The sequence below is a fragment of the Ranitomeya variabilis genome, chromosome 1, assembly GCF_051348905.1.
Source record: "Ranitomeya variabilis isolate aRanVar5 chromosome 1, aRanVar5.hap1, whole genome shotgun sequence".
Classification (NCBI taxonomy): domain Eukaryota; kingdom Metazoa; phylum Chordata; class Amphibia; order Anura; family Dendrobatidae; genus Ranitomeya; species Ranitomeya variabilis.
In genome coordinates, this window is record NC_135232.1 from 506,617,591 (window position 1) to 506,630,235 (window position 12,645).

At 39.6% G+C, this 12,645-nt stretch overlaps 2 protein-coding genes across 9 annotated transcripts in view; one reads left to right on the plus strand and one right to left on the minus strand.

Moving 5' to 3' along the window:
- Window positions 1-12,645, minus strand: part of EPS15L1 (epidermal growth factor receptor pathway substrate 15 like 1) — a 323,253-nt gene that overhangs the window by 64,625 nt on the left and 245,983 nt on the right. The gene's annotated exons all lie outside the window — the stretch shown is intronic.
- Window positions 8,802-12,645, plus strand: part of C1H19orf44 (chromosome 1 C19orf44 homolog) — a 497,340-nt gene continuing 493,496 nt past the window's right edge. The window contains exon 1 of the mRNA XM_077252966.1: window positions 8,802-8,826. The gene's annotated coding sequence lies outside the window, so the exon portion shown is untranslated. The remainder of the gene's footprint in view (window positions 8,827-12,645) is intronic.

A 12,645-nucleotide genomic window follows, 5' to 3' on the forward strand; every position in this document is an offset into this window, starting at 1 on the left:
TGCAGAGGTAGGGGGCCCCCTTTCTAGGTGGGGGCCCCAGGCGTCTGCCTGGTCTGCCTGTGCCAAACGCCGGCCCTGCCTGGGGGCCAAATGCTGGGGACGAAATGTGCGGGGGCGAAATGTACCCGGGGGCGAACTGCTGGGGGCGAAACATCCAAATCATCCCGGGAGTACGATACCACCTTTGCAACAAGGGATGGGGACGGCCTGAGGACAACCTTGCCTTGATGTAATAAGGAAAGAAGTCTGAAAGAACAGAGCGGCTAGCTCCGAAGACTTGTCAGGATGACGAGATCGCAGAGAAAAAAGGGCGACCCTCCCCAATAATAAAGTCTGTCTGGATCAAAAGGAGTCTACTGTAAGACCCCCAGGACCATTAAGGTCCCAAAGATCTATAGGTATGCGATAGGGAAGAAACACATGTGAAAAATTCCCTGCGAGAATGTCTCTACTTGCAGTTTTGTTGCAATAAGACGGAAAAGTACAAGCTCCGCAAGCAAAAAAAAAAACCTGACGTGGTCAATGCGAAATACTGGTCATGTGCCTTTAAGACGAGGGAATACTGGTAATGTGCCTTTAAGACGAGGGAATACTGGTCATGTGCCTTTAAGGCCAGGGAATACTGGTAATGTGCCTTTAAGACCAGGGAAACACTACAGGGGGAAAACGCAGGGGGAGAGAGCAGAACTTCCTTACCCGGGTACTGATGTTGCAGAGTCGTTGTGCCCCTTTAAGGCAAATCCGTTGCCCCTGTGTGAGCTGACCGGGTTGACCAAGATGGCCACCGGGAGTTGCAAAGGTGGTAAAGTTTCACAGAGAGCGAGAGGTGCCCAAATTTGGGGGGAAAAAAAGAACGCCTTATAATCAGAAAAATATGGTAGATGGGTGGGCTTTGCCATGCCCAGTTCCGCTCATGCTCTGTCCACTGTGCTGCAGCTAACTTGGGCTAGTAAAATTTAAAAAAATGACAAGTCACAACATTTTCTGCGCAATGTAGGGTTGCGCAATAATTTTGCTACAGTTAAAAGTGTTTTAAGCAGAAAAATTGATGAAAACACCTTCATGAACGTGTGTGTGCAAAACTTGATAAAAAATATTTAGGGTAGACATGGAACAATCCTACAATGTTTAGGAGCAACAAAAAACACTTTATTCCCGAATGCACAACTGCAATTAAGGATGAGTAAAAAATAGATTAAAATAATAAAATTCATAAACAGTCTGCATTTTGTTAGTATTAATTATTTTATTATTTTAACACACAAGTTAGCAGTTTGACAAATTTTTGTAATTTGCAGGACAAACTAACTTAGGATCAATAAGTCAAATCAGACCCAGAGCACGTAGTAGAAATGCAGAGACATGCTTCAAAGGAAATGTATCTTTGTATCTGTGTTTTTTAACTAAATGAAATACTGATAACTACTTACTGATTTTTTTTTTCTATTTCCCACAAATGGAATCTGTCACAAGTTTTTTTTTGCTGTGTAATCTGACAGCATTTTCACACAATCACTGCTGCAGATCTAGCAGTGCTCAAATGCTGACCTTTGTATAACTCTGCCCACATCACTGGCAGCTTTCTGTGTACACTGTCCATTGACAAAAAGCTGCTAATTAGTGGTGGGGGCAGAGTTTCACTAAGAAGTTGACTAGGAGGCATGTGACACCTAGTCCTGTTGTAATAAACGGTTGATATAACCTGCTAATAAAACACTGATTTTATTAAAAACATAGACTATTAAGTGAAATCAGAATCAGATCTTACTACTCTCAGATTACATGACGAAACCTGTTGACAGATTCTTTCAACCCCTTACCGACATTTGATGTACAGTTACGTCATATGCTGGTTTCCTGACTTTGCTGCGGGGTAGCATCTTTCCCAGAAAATAGATGATAGCTGTGATATTTAGCCATCATCTGCCTCTAACAGCTGCAGGTGGACTGGAGCTGTAAAAGCCGCTGTCAATCTGACAGTGCCTTCGCTATTACACCGGCGCGCGGGGGGGTGCCATTCTAAGAGCCCACTGGCACCTCTGTGATGCAACTCGCAGAGCAGGCACGATCATCAGCGGGAGTCAGCTATTTTATAGCTGACACCCCTACAGAAACTACCACGATCAGTGCTAGTGCTGAACACAGGCGTTTAACCCCTCTGATGCTGCTGTCAATAGTGACAGGTACAACGATAGGCACTGCAGAGAGAGTGAGCTCCCTCTCTGCTCACGATCGGCACAATGCGATAACGTAAAAAGTAAAAATAACGTTTTTATAAATTGTAAAAATTTTAAAAATAAATAATCACAAAATAAAGGAACACAATTTTTTTTTTAAATTTAAAATATTACACCAATAAATACATATATTCAATGCAAAATAAACAAAAAGAAACAAAAAGAACACCTTTGATATCGCAGCATCGGAAAGACCTGATCTATAAATTTGTCCCACTAGTTAACCCTTTCAGTGAATACCGTAAAAAAATAAGAGTAAAAAAAGTGCTATTTCATCACACCGCACATCAAAGTGGAAAAATACTGTGTTCAAAAAGTTGAAAGTACCGTAAATAAAAATGGCATTGCTAAATATGACGTTGTCCTGCAAAAAACAAGTCACCATACAGCTTTATAAGAGGAAAAATAAAAAGCTATAGCTCTGAGAATAAAGCTATGAAAACAATTATTTTTTTATCAAATTGTTTTTATTGTGTAAAAGCAGAAGAATATAACCAAGACATAAATGTAGTATCGCTGTAATTACACCAACCTGAAGAATAAAGCCATTTAATCACTTATACCATATGAGGAACAGCGTAAAAATAAATAAAACCAATTCTTGATCTGCTGTTGATTTGTTTATTCTGCCTCCCAAAGATCGCAGTAAGGCTCGGCGCTCATTTATCCTGTACTCTACACTGAGCGCTTACACCAGGATTTCCATGTAAATCTCTTAAGTATTGATTGAGACAGAACCCCCGGCAGAAGATTCCCTATAATGACGCAGATGGAGGAACTGTGGACAACCTTTGGCCTATGATCCGGCAGACTCTGTCTTTTTAAGCTTGGATAAAAGCACGGTCGGCAACAGTTTTGTGCACCTCTGAAAAGAAGGATAGTGCTGAATAGAAGCCAGATGAAGTCCAGAGTAACTCTGCTGCCTCATTATAGTGAGTGGCTCCCTCGTGGATTTCATCTGAATCACATCACTTGGAGATTTAGATGGAAACTCAGATATAATTGCTCAGCGAAGAGCGCACGGTAGATGTGATCTCAAACGTTATGCAAAATGTTCCTGGTAAAAGATTCTTCTCAAGCCACAAAAAAACTCCAAACTCAAGTCAGTCATCTGTTAATGGAAATATTACTGGTAACAGAAAGGCTATGGAAAAGCACTATGGCTCTATGCCCCCAAAAGAAATCCAAAATCCAGCTAATTCTGCACTCCTTTCAGAGCCCCACAGTATGCCTAAACCAGATTTAGCATTAACATATCCACGTTTGGCATTTCTATAGCGATGAGAACCTGCTTAATTTACTTGTGCATGTCTCAAGAAGCATGAGCTGAGCACAATGTCCTAGACACTACAATGTATGGGCATTACAATGTACGGGCACTGCAATGACAGATTTGCAATTTTTACTTGGCAACATCTACTGCTTGGTCTCTGGAAAACACCCATGGCGTCAAAATTGTCACTACACCTGTAAATCCCCAGAGGGATATAATTTCCAAAATATGGTCACTTGAGGAGGAATTCTGCTCTGTTTGCACTTAGGGGCTTTGTATATAGAGTCCACAACCTATTCTAAGAAAATCTGTGGTCCAAGAGTCAAATAACGATTCTCCTCTCCAGAGTCTCACCATGTGGCCAAACAGCACTGTAAAGCCACATATGTATTGCCATGTTCAGCAGAAATTGTGCAACACATTTTTCCATTTTTATCGATTTCCCCATGAGAGAATGTTAAATCTGGGACTGAAACAAAAATTTTCGTGGAAATAATGTAATTATTAATTTTCTTCATCATTCAATGGTATAAACTTTTTTGACATACTTATGGAGTCAACATGCTTACTGCACCCCTAGATGAATTCACTGGGGGTGTAGTTTGCAAAGTGGGGTCACTTATGGCAGGGATCTTCTGTTCTTGCACCTCAGGGGCTCTGCCAATGTGACATAGCACCTGCAAGGCATAACAGAAAAATCTGCACTATAAAATGCGCTCCTTTCCTTCTGAGATTTGTTCCACAATTGGGGTATTGGCGTACAGAGGAGAAATTGCGCAAAAAATGGTACCATTCGTTTTCTCCTGTTTGCCTTTGTGAAAGTGAAACATTTGGGGCTAAAGGTATATTTTTGTGGGAAAATTTTCAAGGTTCAAGGTGCTCACCACACCTCTAGAGAAATTTCTTTAGGAGTGTAGTTTCCAAAATAGGCTCAATTGTCGGGGTTGCCACTGTTTAGGCACATGATGGGCTCTCCAAATGCAATATGGCATCCACAGACCATTACATCAAGATCTGCACTCAAAAACATTTCTCCTTCCTTTCGGAGCTCGGCGATGTGCCCAGACAGTAGTTCAAATATGGGTTATCGGCATACTCAGGAGAAACTGAACAACAAATTGTGGGGTCCTTTTCTCCTGCTTCCTTTGTGAAAATGAAAAATTTGGGACTGAAGCAACATTTTTGTGAGAAAAATGTCATTTTTTCACAGCTGAATGCTATCAACATCTATGAAGCACCTGTGGGTTCAAGGTGCTCACCATACCTCAAGATAAGTTGCTTGAGGGGTGTAGTTTCCAAAATGGGGTTACTTGTGGAGCATTTCCATTGCTTAGGTACATCAGGGGCTCTACAAACGCAACATGGCGTCTGCTGTCTTTTTCAGCCAATGTTGTGCTTCAAAAGTCAAATAGCACTCCTTCCCTTCTGAGCCCTGCTGTGCCAAAAAGTAGTTTTCCACCACATATGGTGTACTCTGGAGAAATGTAACAACAAATTTTGGTGTCAATTTTCTCCTGTTATCCTTGTGAAAAAGAAAACTTCGGGGCTATAGTAACATTTTTGTGGGAAAATTTAATATTTTCATTTTTTCCTTCCACATTGCTTTAATTCTTGCGAAGCACCCGAAGGGTTAATAAACTTGTTGAATGTGGTTTTGAGCACTTAGAGGGGTGCAGTTTTTAAAATGGTGTCACTTTTGGGTATTTTCTGTCACATAGGCTCCTCAAGGTCACTTTAAATGGGACGTGGTCCCTAAAAAAATTGGTAAATTGTAAGCTTTGCTGGAAAAAATTAGAAATTGCTGATACATTTTTAACCCTTATAACTTCCTAACAAAAAAAATATGTTTGAAAAATGATGCAGATGTAAAGTAGACGTGTGAAATGTTATTTATTAACTATATTGTGTGATTTAACTATCTAGTTTAAGGGCATAAAAATTCAAAGTTTGAAAATTTAGAATTTTTCACCAAATTTCCAATATTTTCACAAATAAACGCCAAAAAATATCGACCTAAATTTACAACTACCATAAAAGTACAATGTATCTCAAAAAAATAATCCCAGAATCACTGGGATATGTTGAAGCGTTCCAGAGTTGTTACCTGAAAAAGTAACACTGGTCAGAATTGTGAAACTTGGCCTGGTCATGAAGGTAAAAACAGGCTTTGAGGAAAATTGGTTAAAAAGAAAAAGATGTTCAACGTAAAATCTTGACAAGTTTTTTTCTTTTCCTTAAATTAATTCTCACTTTACATAATATAGAAAGATAGATTACTTTACGTCTATTCGTCCTTGTTTTTTTTTCTTTTCAAGAACTGAATCACAACAGTGAAATCTAACCAGACTTCTGTCTGGTTATAACATTATTTCAAAATAGGCCACAGATGTTTATACTGTACATTTGATTTATAGATTATTTACATGGGTTGTACTGTTTTAGTGTATTCTATTCTCACTTCTGCTTTGTTGCTTATAAGGTATTTTGAAAATGATCTACGGTAATTAAAATGACACTGTTAACTGCTTCTACACAAAGACAAAATTACCCACCAACTAACTGGATGAGACTTCAAAGATTTCAATGAATATTTAGAAATAGTTCTGCCTAGAATTTTTAGCGCCATGTTTGTTTTTATTATTTTGTAACATCTGAAAATCATTTATTTTCTGGCATTTTTCAAGCTGTACACAGAGAAGCCTATGAAGAAAAGTCTAATACCTGGAACATTTTGCACTTGAAGAGAAAAAATGTATCACATCACATATCTGTTTTTCACATCCTAATAGAACATGTCCTTTGCCATCGGGACAAGAAATGGTGTCTTGGCTTCCCTCTTGGGGCTGCTCTCTCTCACTTTGATCATTGAGCTGCAAAGATGATCTCAGCAGGACTGAGAGCAGGGTGGGCAGTAGGCATGGGTGCTGTTAAATCCCTAGATGCCACAGTCAAAAGCTCCCTATATCTAACAAGCTGCATGTCAGTAGCAATCTAACACTAAATAGTGCAATGTATTATATAGGCAACCAAAAAGAGCTCCATAGAAGAAAAGTGATTTCCCAATTAAAGTCCGCTAAGGAGACTAAAAAATACTTTAGAAAATATACAACTAAATAAAAAAAAATGTTCCCCCACCTTTCCCCCATTAACAATAAATATATTTGGCCATATCGACATGTGCTAAAAAAGTTCAATCTGTCAAAATATTAAACAATACGGTATGTTAACCCCTTAGCGACCGGGCAAAATTTTTTAAATTCTGACCAGTGTCAATTTATGTGGTAATAACTGAAACACTTCAACAAATACCAGTGATTTTGAGATTGTTTTGTGGCACATTATAATTTATGATAATTGTAAATGTAGGTCAGTATGTTTTGTGTTTATTTATAAAAAATACCAGAAATTTGACAAAAAAGTTAAAAATTAAAAAAAATAGTAATTTTCAAACTCTGAATGGTTATCCCTTTAATCCAGATAGTCACACCACAGAAAAAAATTAATAAATAACATTTCCCACATGTCTGCTTTACATCAGCACCATTTGTAAAATGTTCTTGTACTTTGTTAGCATTTTAGGAGATTTAAAAATTGTAGCAGTAATTTTTCATTTACAAAAATTTACAAAATTATTTTTTTAAGGGACCTATCCACGTTTGAAGTGTCTTTGGGGGTCTTATATATTGTTAACCCCCTAAAATTATATTATTTTAAAAATAGCACCCCCTGACATATTAAAAACTGCTGTCAGGTAGTTTACTAACCCTTCAGGTGCTTTTCAGGAATTAATGTAAAGTGACATGTCAGAAATGGAAAAGTGGATTTTTACCACCTAAATGTCACTAACTTCTGAACAGGATGTTACATTCGGGAGACTCTGAGGCCGCTATTTGGCTGTGAATTGACATCAGGACCACACAATCATGATCTCAGGGTGCCGATGGGGATAAAGAGGGAGAAGCCATATTCTGATAACCATTTTTATGATGTAGTCACTATTGACAGCAGCATCTAAGGGGTTAAACAGATTTGGACGGTGCAAACACTGATCGTGGCTGATGCAGCATGTTGTCAGCTATAGTGTACAACAGACAGCTGCTGGATTGTCACCTGTATGGGGACGCTAGTCTCATATCTCAGGTCAGTAAAAAGACGTACTGATGGTCATTAAGGGGTTAAGCAAAACTACAATTGCTGCTCTTCAGTCTCTGGACTTCCAAAAAAATACAATAAGCAAACGATCAAAACGTCATATGTACCACAAAAAGTGCACCAAAAAATAAGCCCTCGTGCTGCACTACCAATGTCTCAGCAAATTTCACTAAAAACAAATTGAAAAGTATACGCCATGTTTTTTAAATTTTAGAATTTTTTCTATTACTAAAATTAAAAAAATGGACATGTTTGGTACAGCTGTAATCATATTGATGTAGAGAATCAGGTCGCCAGATAATTTATTCCACAAAATGAACTCCATAAAAATAAAACCCAAAAAACAATGGAAGAATTACATTTTTCTTTTCACAATTTTGCTCCACTTGAGATTTGTTTTTCCCTATTTTTCAGTAAATTAAATAAAATGGTTTGACTAAAAACAACAACACCTTCCACAAAAAGAAAGTCACCATACGGTTATGTTGATGGAAAAATTAAAGGAATTATGGCTCTCAGAACAAAGGGAGGAACGAACGAAAGCACACAAAATTTTTGGGTCATCAAGGTGTTAAAAGAACGACATCAGGAAGGTACCACGTTTAACATTTGGTGGAGTTGACCACAAGTTTCCATGTTCCGGATGAGGGTCTATTAATCCCTTAAGCCCCGAGGGTGGTTTGCACGTTAATAACCGGGCCAATTTTTACAATTCTGACCACTGTCCCTTTATGAGGTTATAACTCTGGAACGCTTCAACGGATCTTGGCGATTCTGACACTGTTTTCTTGTGACATATTGTACTTCATGATAGTGGTAACATTTATTTGATATAACTTGCGTTTATTTGTGAAAAAAATGGAAATTTGGCGAAAATTTTAAAAATTTCGCAATTTTCCAACTTTGAATTTTTATGCCCTTAAATCACAGAGATATGTCATGCAAAATACTTAAGTAATATTTCCCACATGTCTACTTTACATTAGCACAATTTTGGAACCAAAATTTTTTTTTGTTAGGGAGTTATAAGGGTTAAAAGTTGACCATTTTTACAACATCATTTTTTTTTTTTAGGAACCACATCTCACTTGAAGTCATTTTGAGGGGTCTATATGATAGAAAATACCCAAGTGTGACACCATTCCAAAAACTGCAACCCTCAAGGTGCTCAAAACCACATTCAAGAAGTTTATTAACCCTTCAGGTGTTTCACAGGAATTTTTGGAATGTTTAAATAAAAATGAACATTTACCGTATATACTCGAGTATAAGCCGAGATTTTCAGCCCAAATTTTTGGGCTGAAAGTGCCCCTCTCGGCTTATACTCGAGTCACGGTCGGCGGTGGGGTCGGCGGGTGAGGGGGAGAGGGCGCTGGGGCATACTCACCTAGTCCCGGCGCTCCCCCTGCCTGTCTTCGGGTGCCGCAGCTCTTCCCCTGTTCAGCGGTCACGTGGGACCGCTCATTAGAGAAATGAATATGGACTCCACTCCCATAGGGGTGGAGCCGCAAATTCATTTCTCTAATCAGCGGTGCCAGTGACCGCTGACAGAGGAAGAGCTGCGGCACCCGAAGACAGTGTGACAGGCAGGGGGAGCGCCGGGACTAGGTGAGTATTTTATATTCACCTGTCCACGTTCCACCCGCCGGGCGCCGCTCCGTCTTCCCGTCCTCTGGCTGACTGTTCAGGTCAGAGGGCGCGATGACGCATATAGTGTGCGCGCCGCCCTCTGCCTGATCAGTCAGTGCGGAGAGACGCCGGGACGGGACACTGAGGAGCTGCAAGCAAGAGAGGTGAGTATGTGTTTTTTTTTTTTATTGCAGCAGCAGCACCAGCGTTATATATGGCACAGATTTATGTGGAGTATCTATGGTGCAACGGTGCAGAGCACTATATATGGCACAGATTTATATGGCACATCTATGGTGCAACGGTGCAGAGCACTATATATGGCACAGATTTATATGGCACATCTATGGGGCAACAATGAACAGTGCAGAGCATATAAGGCACAGCTTAATAAGGAGCATCTATGGGGCAATAATGAACAGTGCAGAGCATATATGGCACTGCTTTATAAGGAGCATCTATGGGGCAATAATGAACAGTGCAGAGCATATAAGGCACTGCTTTATATGGAGCATCTATGGGGCCATAATGAACGGTGCAGAGCATTGTATATGGGGCATCTATGGGGCCATAATGAATGGTGCAGAGCATTCTATATGGCACAGCTTTATAAGGAGCATCTATGGGGCCATAATGAACGGTGCAGAGCATTCTATATGGCACAGCTATATATGGAGCATCTATGGGGCAATAATCAACGGTATGGAGCATTATATATGGCACAGCTTTATATGGAACCTCCTTTGGGGCAATAATGAACGGTATGGAGCATCTATTTTTATTTTTGAAATTCACCGGTAGCTGCTGTATTTTCCACCCTAGGCTTATACTCGAGTCAATAAGTTTTCCCAGTTTTTTGTGGCAAAATTAGGGGGGTCGGCTTATACTCGGGTCGGCATATACTCGAGTATATACTAACTTTTTTTCACACAAAATTTATTTCAGCTCCAATTTGTCTTATTTTACCAAGGGTAACAGGAGAAAATGGACCCCAAAAGTTGTTGTACAATTTGTCCTGAGTACGCTGATACCCCATATGTGGGGTTAAACCACTCTTTGGGCGCATGGCAGAGCTCAGAAGGAAAGGAGCGCCATTTTACTTTTCAATGCAGAATTGACTGGAATTGAGATGGGACGCCATGTTGCATTTGGAGAGCCCCTGATGTGCCTAAACATTGAAACCCCCCACAAGTGACACCATTTTGGAAAGTAGACCCCTTAAGGAACTTATCTAGATGTGTGGTGAGCACTTTGACCCAACAAGTGCTTCACAGAAGTTTATAATGCAGAGCCGTAAAAATAAAAAATCATATTTTTTCACAAATGATCTTTTCGCCCCCAATTTTTTATTTTCCCAAGGGTAAGAGGAGAAATTAGACCAAAAAAGTTGTTGTGCAATTTGTCCTGAGTACGACGATACCCCATATGTGGGGGTAAACCACTGTTTGGGCGCATAGCAGAGCTCGGAAGGGAAGGAGCGCCATTTTACTTTTCAATGCAAAATTGACTGGAATTAAGATGGGATGCCATGTCGCGTTTGGAGAGCCCCTGATGTGCCTAAACATTAAACCCCCCCAAGTAACATCATTTTGGAAAGTAGACCCGCTAAGGAACTTATATAGATGTGTTTTGAGCGCTTTGAACCCCCAAGTGTTTCACTACAATTTATAACGCAGAGCCGTGAAAATAAAAAATATTTTTTTTTCCACAAAAATTATTTATTAGCCCCCAGTTTTGTATTTTCCCAAGGGTAACAGGAGAAATTGGACCCGAAAAGTTGTTGTCCAATTTGTCCTGAGTACGCTGATACCCCGTATGTGGGGGGGGGGAACCACTGTTTGGGAGCCCCTGATGTACCCAAACAGTACAAACCCCCCACAAGTGACCCATATTGGAAACTAGACCTCCCAAGGAACTTATCTAGATGTGTTGTGAGAACTTTGAATACCCAAATGTTTCACAACAGTTTACAACACAGAGCCGTGAAAATGAAAAATCTTTTTTTTCCCACAAAAATGATTTTTAGCCCCCCAAATTTTTATTTTCCCAAGGATAACAAGAGAACTTGGACTCCAAAAGTTGTTGTCCAATTTGTCCCGAGTATGCTGATACCCCATATGTTGGGGTAAACTCCTGTTTGGGCGCACGGGAGAGCTTGGAAGGGAAGGTGCACTGTTTTACTTTTTCAACGCAGAATTGGCTGGAATTGAGATCGGACGCCATGTCGCGTTTGGAGAGCTCCTGATGTGCCTAAACAGTGGAAACCCCCCACAAGTGACACCATTTTGGAAACTAGACCCCTTAAGGAACTTATCTAGATGTGTGGTGAGCACTTTGAGCCCCCAAGTGCTTCACAGAAGTTTATAAAGTAGAGCCGTGAAAATAAAAAATCGCATTTGTTTACACAATAATGATCTTTTCGCCCACAAATTCTTGTTTTCACAAGGGTAACAGGAGAAATTAGACCACAAAAGTTGTTGTGCAATTTCTCCTGAGTATGTTGATACCCCTGATGTGCCTGAACAGTGGAAACTCCCCAATTCTACCTGAAACCCTAATCCAAACACACCCCTAACCCTAATCCCAACGGTAACCCTAAACCACACCCCTAACCCTGACACACCCCTAACCCTAATCCCAACCGTAAATGTAATCCAAACCCTAACCCTAACTTTAGCCCCAACCTTAACCCTAACTTTAGCCCCAACACTAACCCTAACTTTAGCCCCAACCCTAACCCTAACTTTAGCTCCAACCCTAGCCCTAACACTAACCCTAATCCTAATGGGAAAATGGAAATAAATACATTTTTTAATTTTATTATTTTTCCCTAACTAAGGGGGTGATGAAGGGGGGTTTGATTTACTTTTATAGAGTTTTTTATATCGGATTTTTATGACTGGCAGCTGTCACACACTAAAAGACGCTTTTTATAGCAAAAAAGTTTTTGCGTTTCCACATTTTGAGACCTATAATTTTTCCATATTTTGGTCCAGAGAGTCATGTGAGGTCTTGTTTTTTTGCGGGACGAGTTGACGTTTTTATTGGTAACATTTTTGGGCACATGACATTTTTTGATCGCTTTTTATTCCGATTTTTGTGAGGCAGAATGACCAAAAACCAGCTATTCATGAATTTCTTTTGGGGGAGGCGTTTATACCATATAATAAAATTGATAAAGCAGTTTTATTCGTCAGGTCAGTACGATTACAGCGATATCTCATTTATATCTTTTTTTATGTTTTGGCGTTTTTATACGATAAAAGCTATTTTATAGAAAAAAATAATTATTTTGGCATCGCTTTATTCTGAGGACTATAACTTTTTTCATTTTCTGCTTATGATGCTATATGG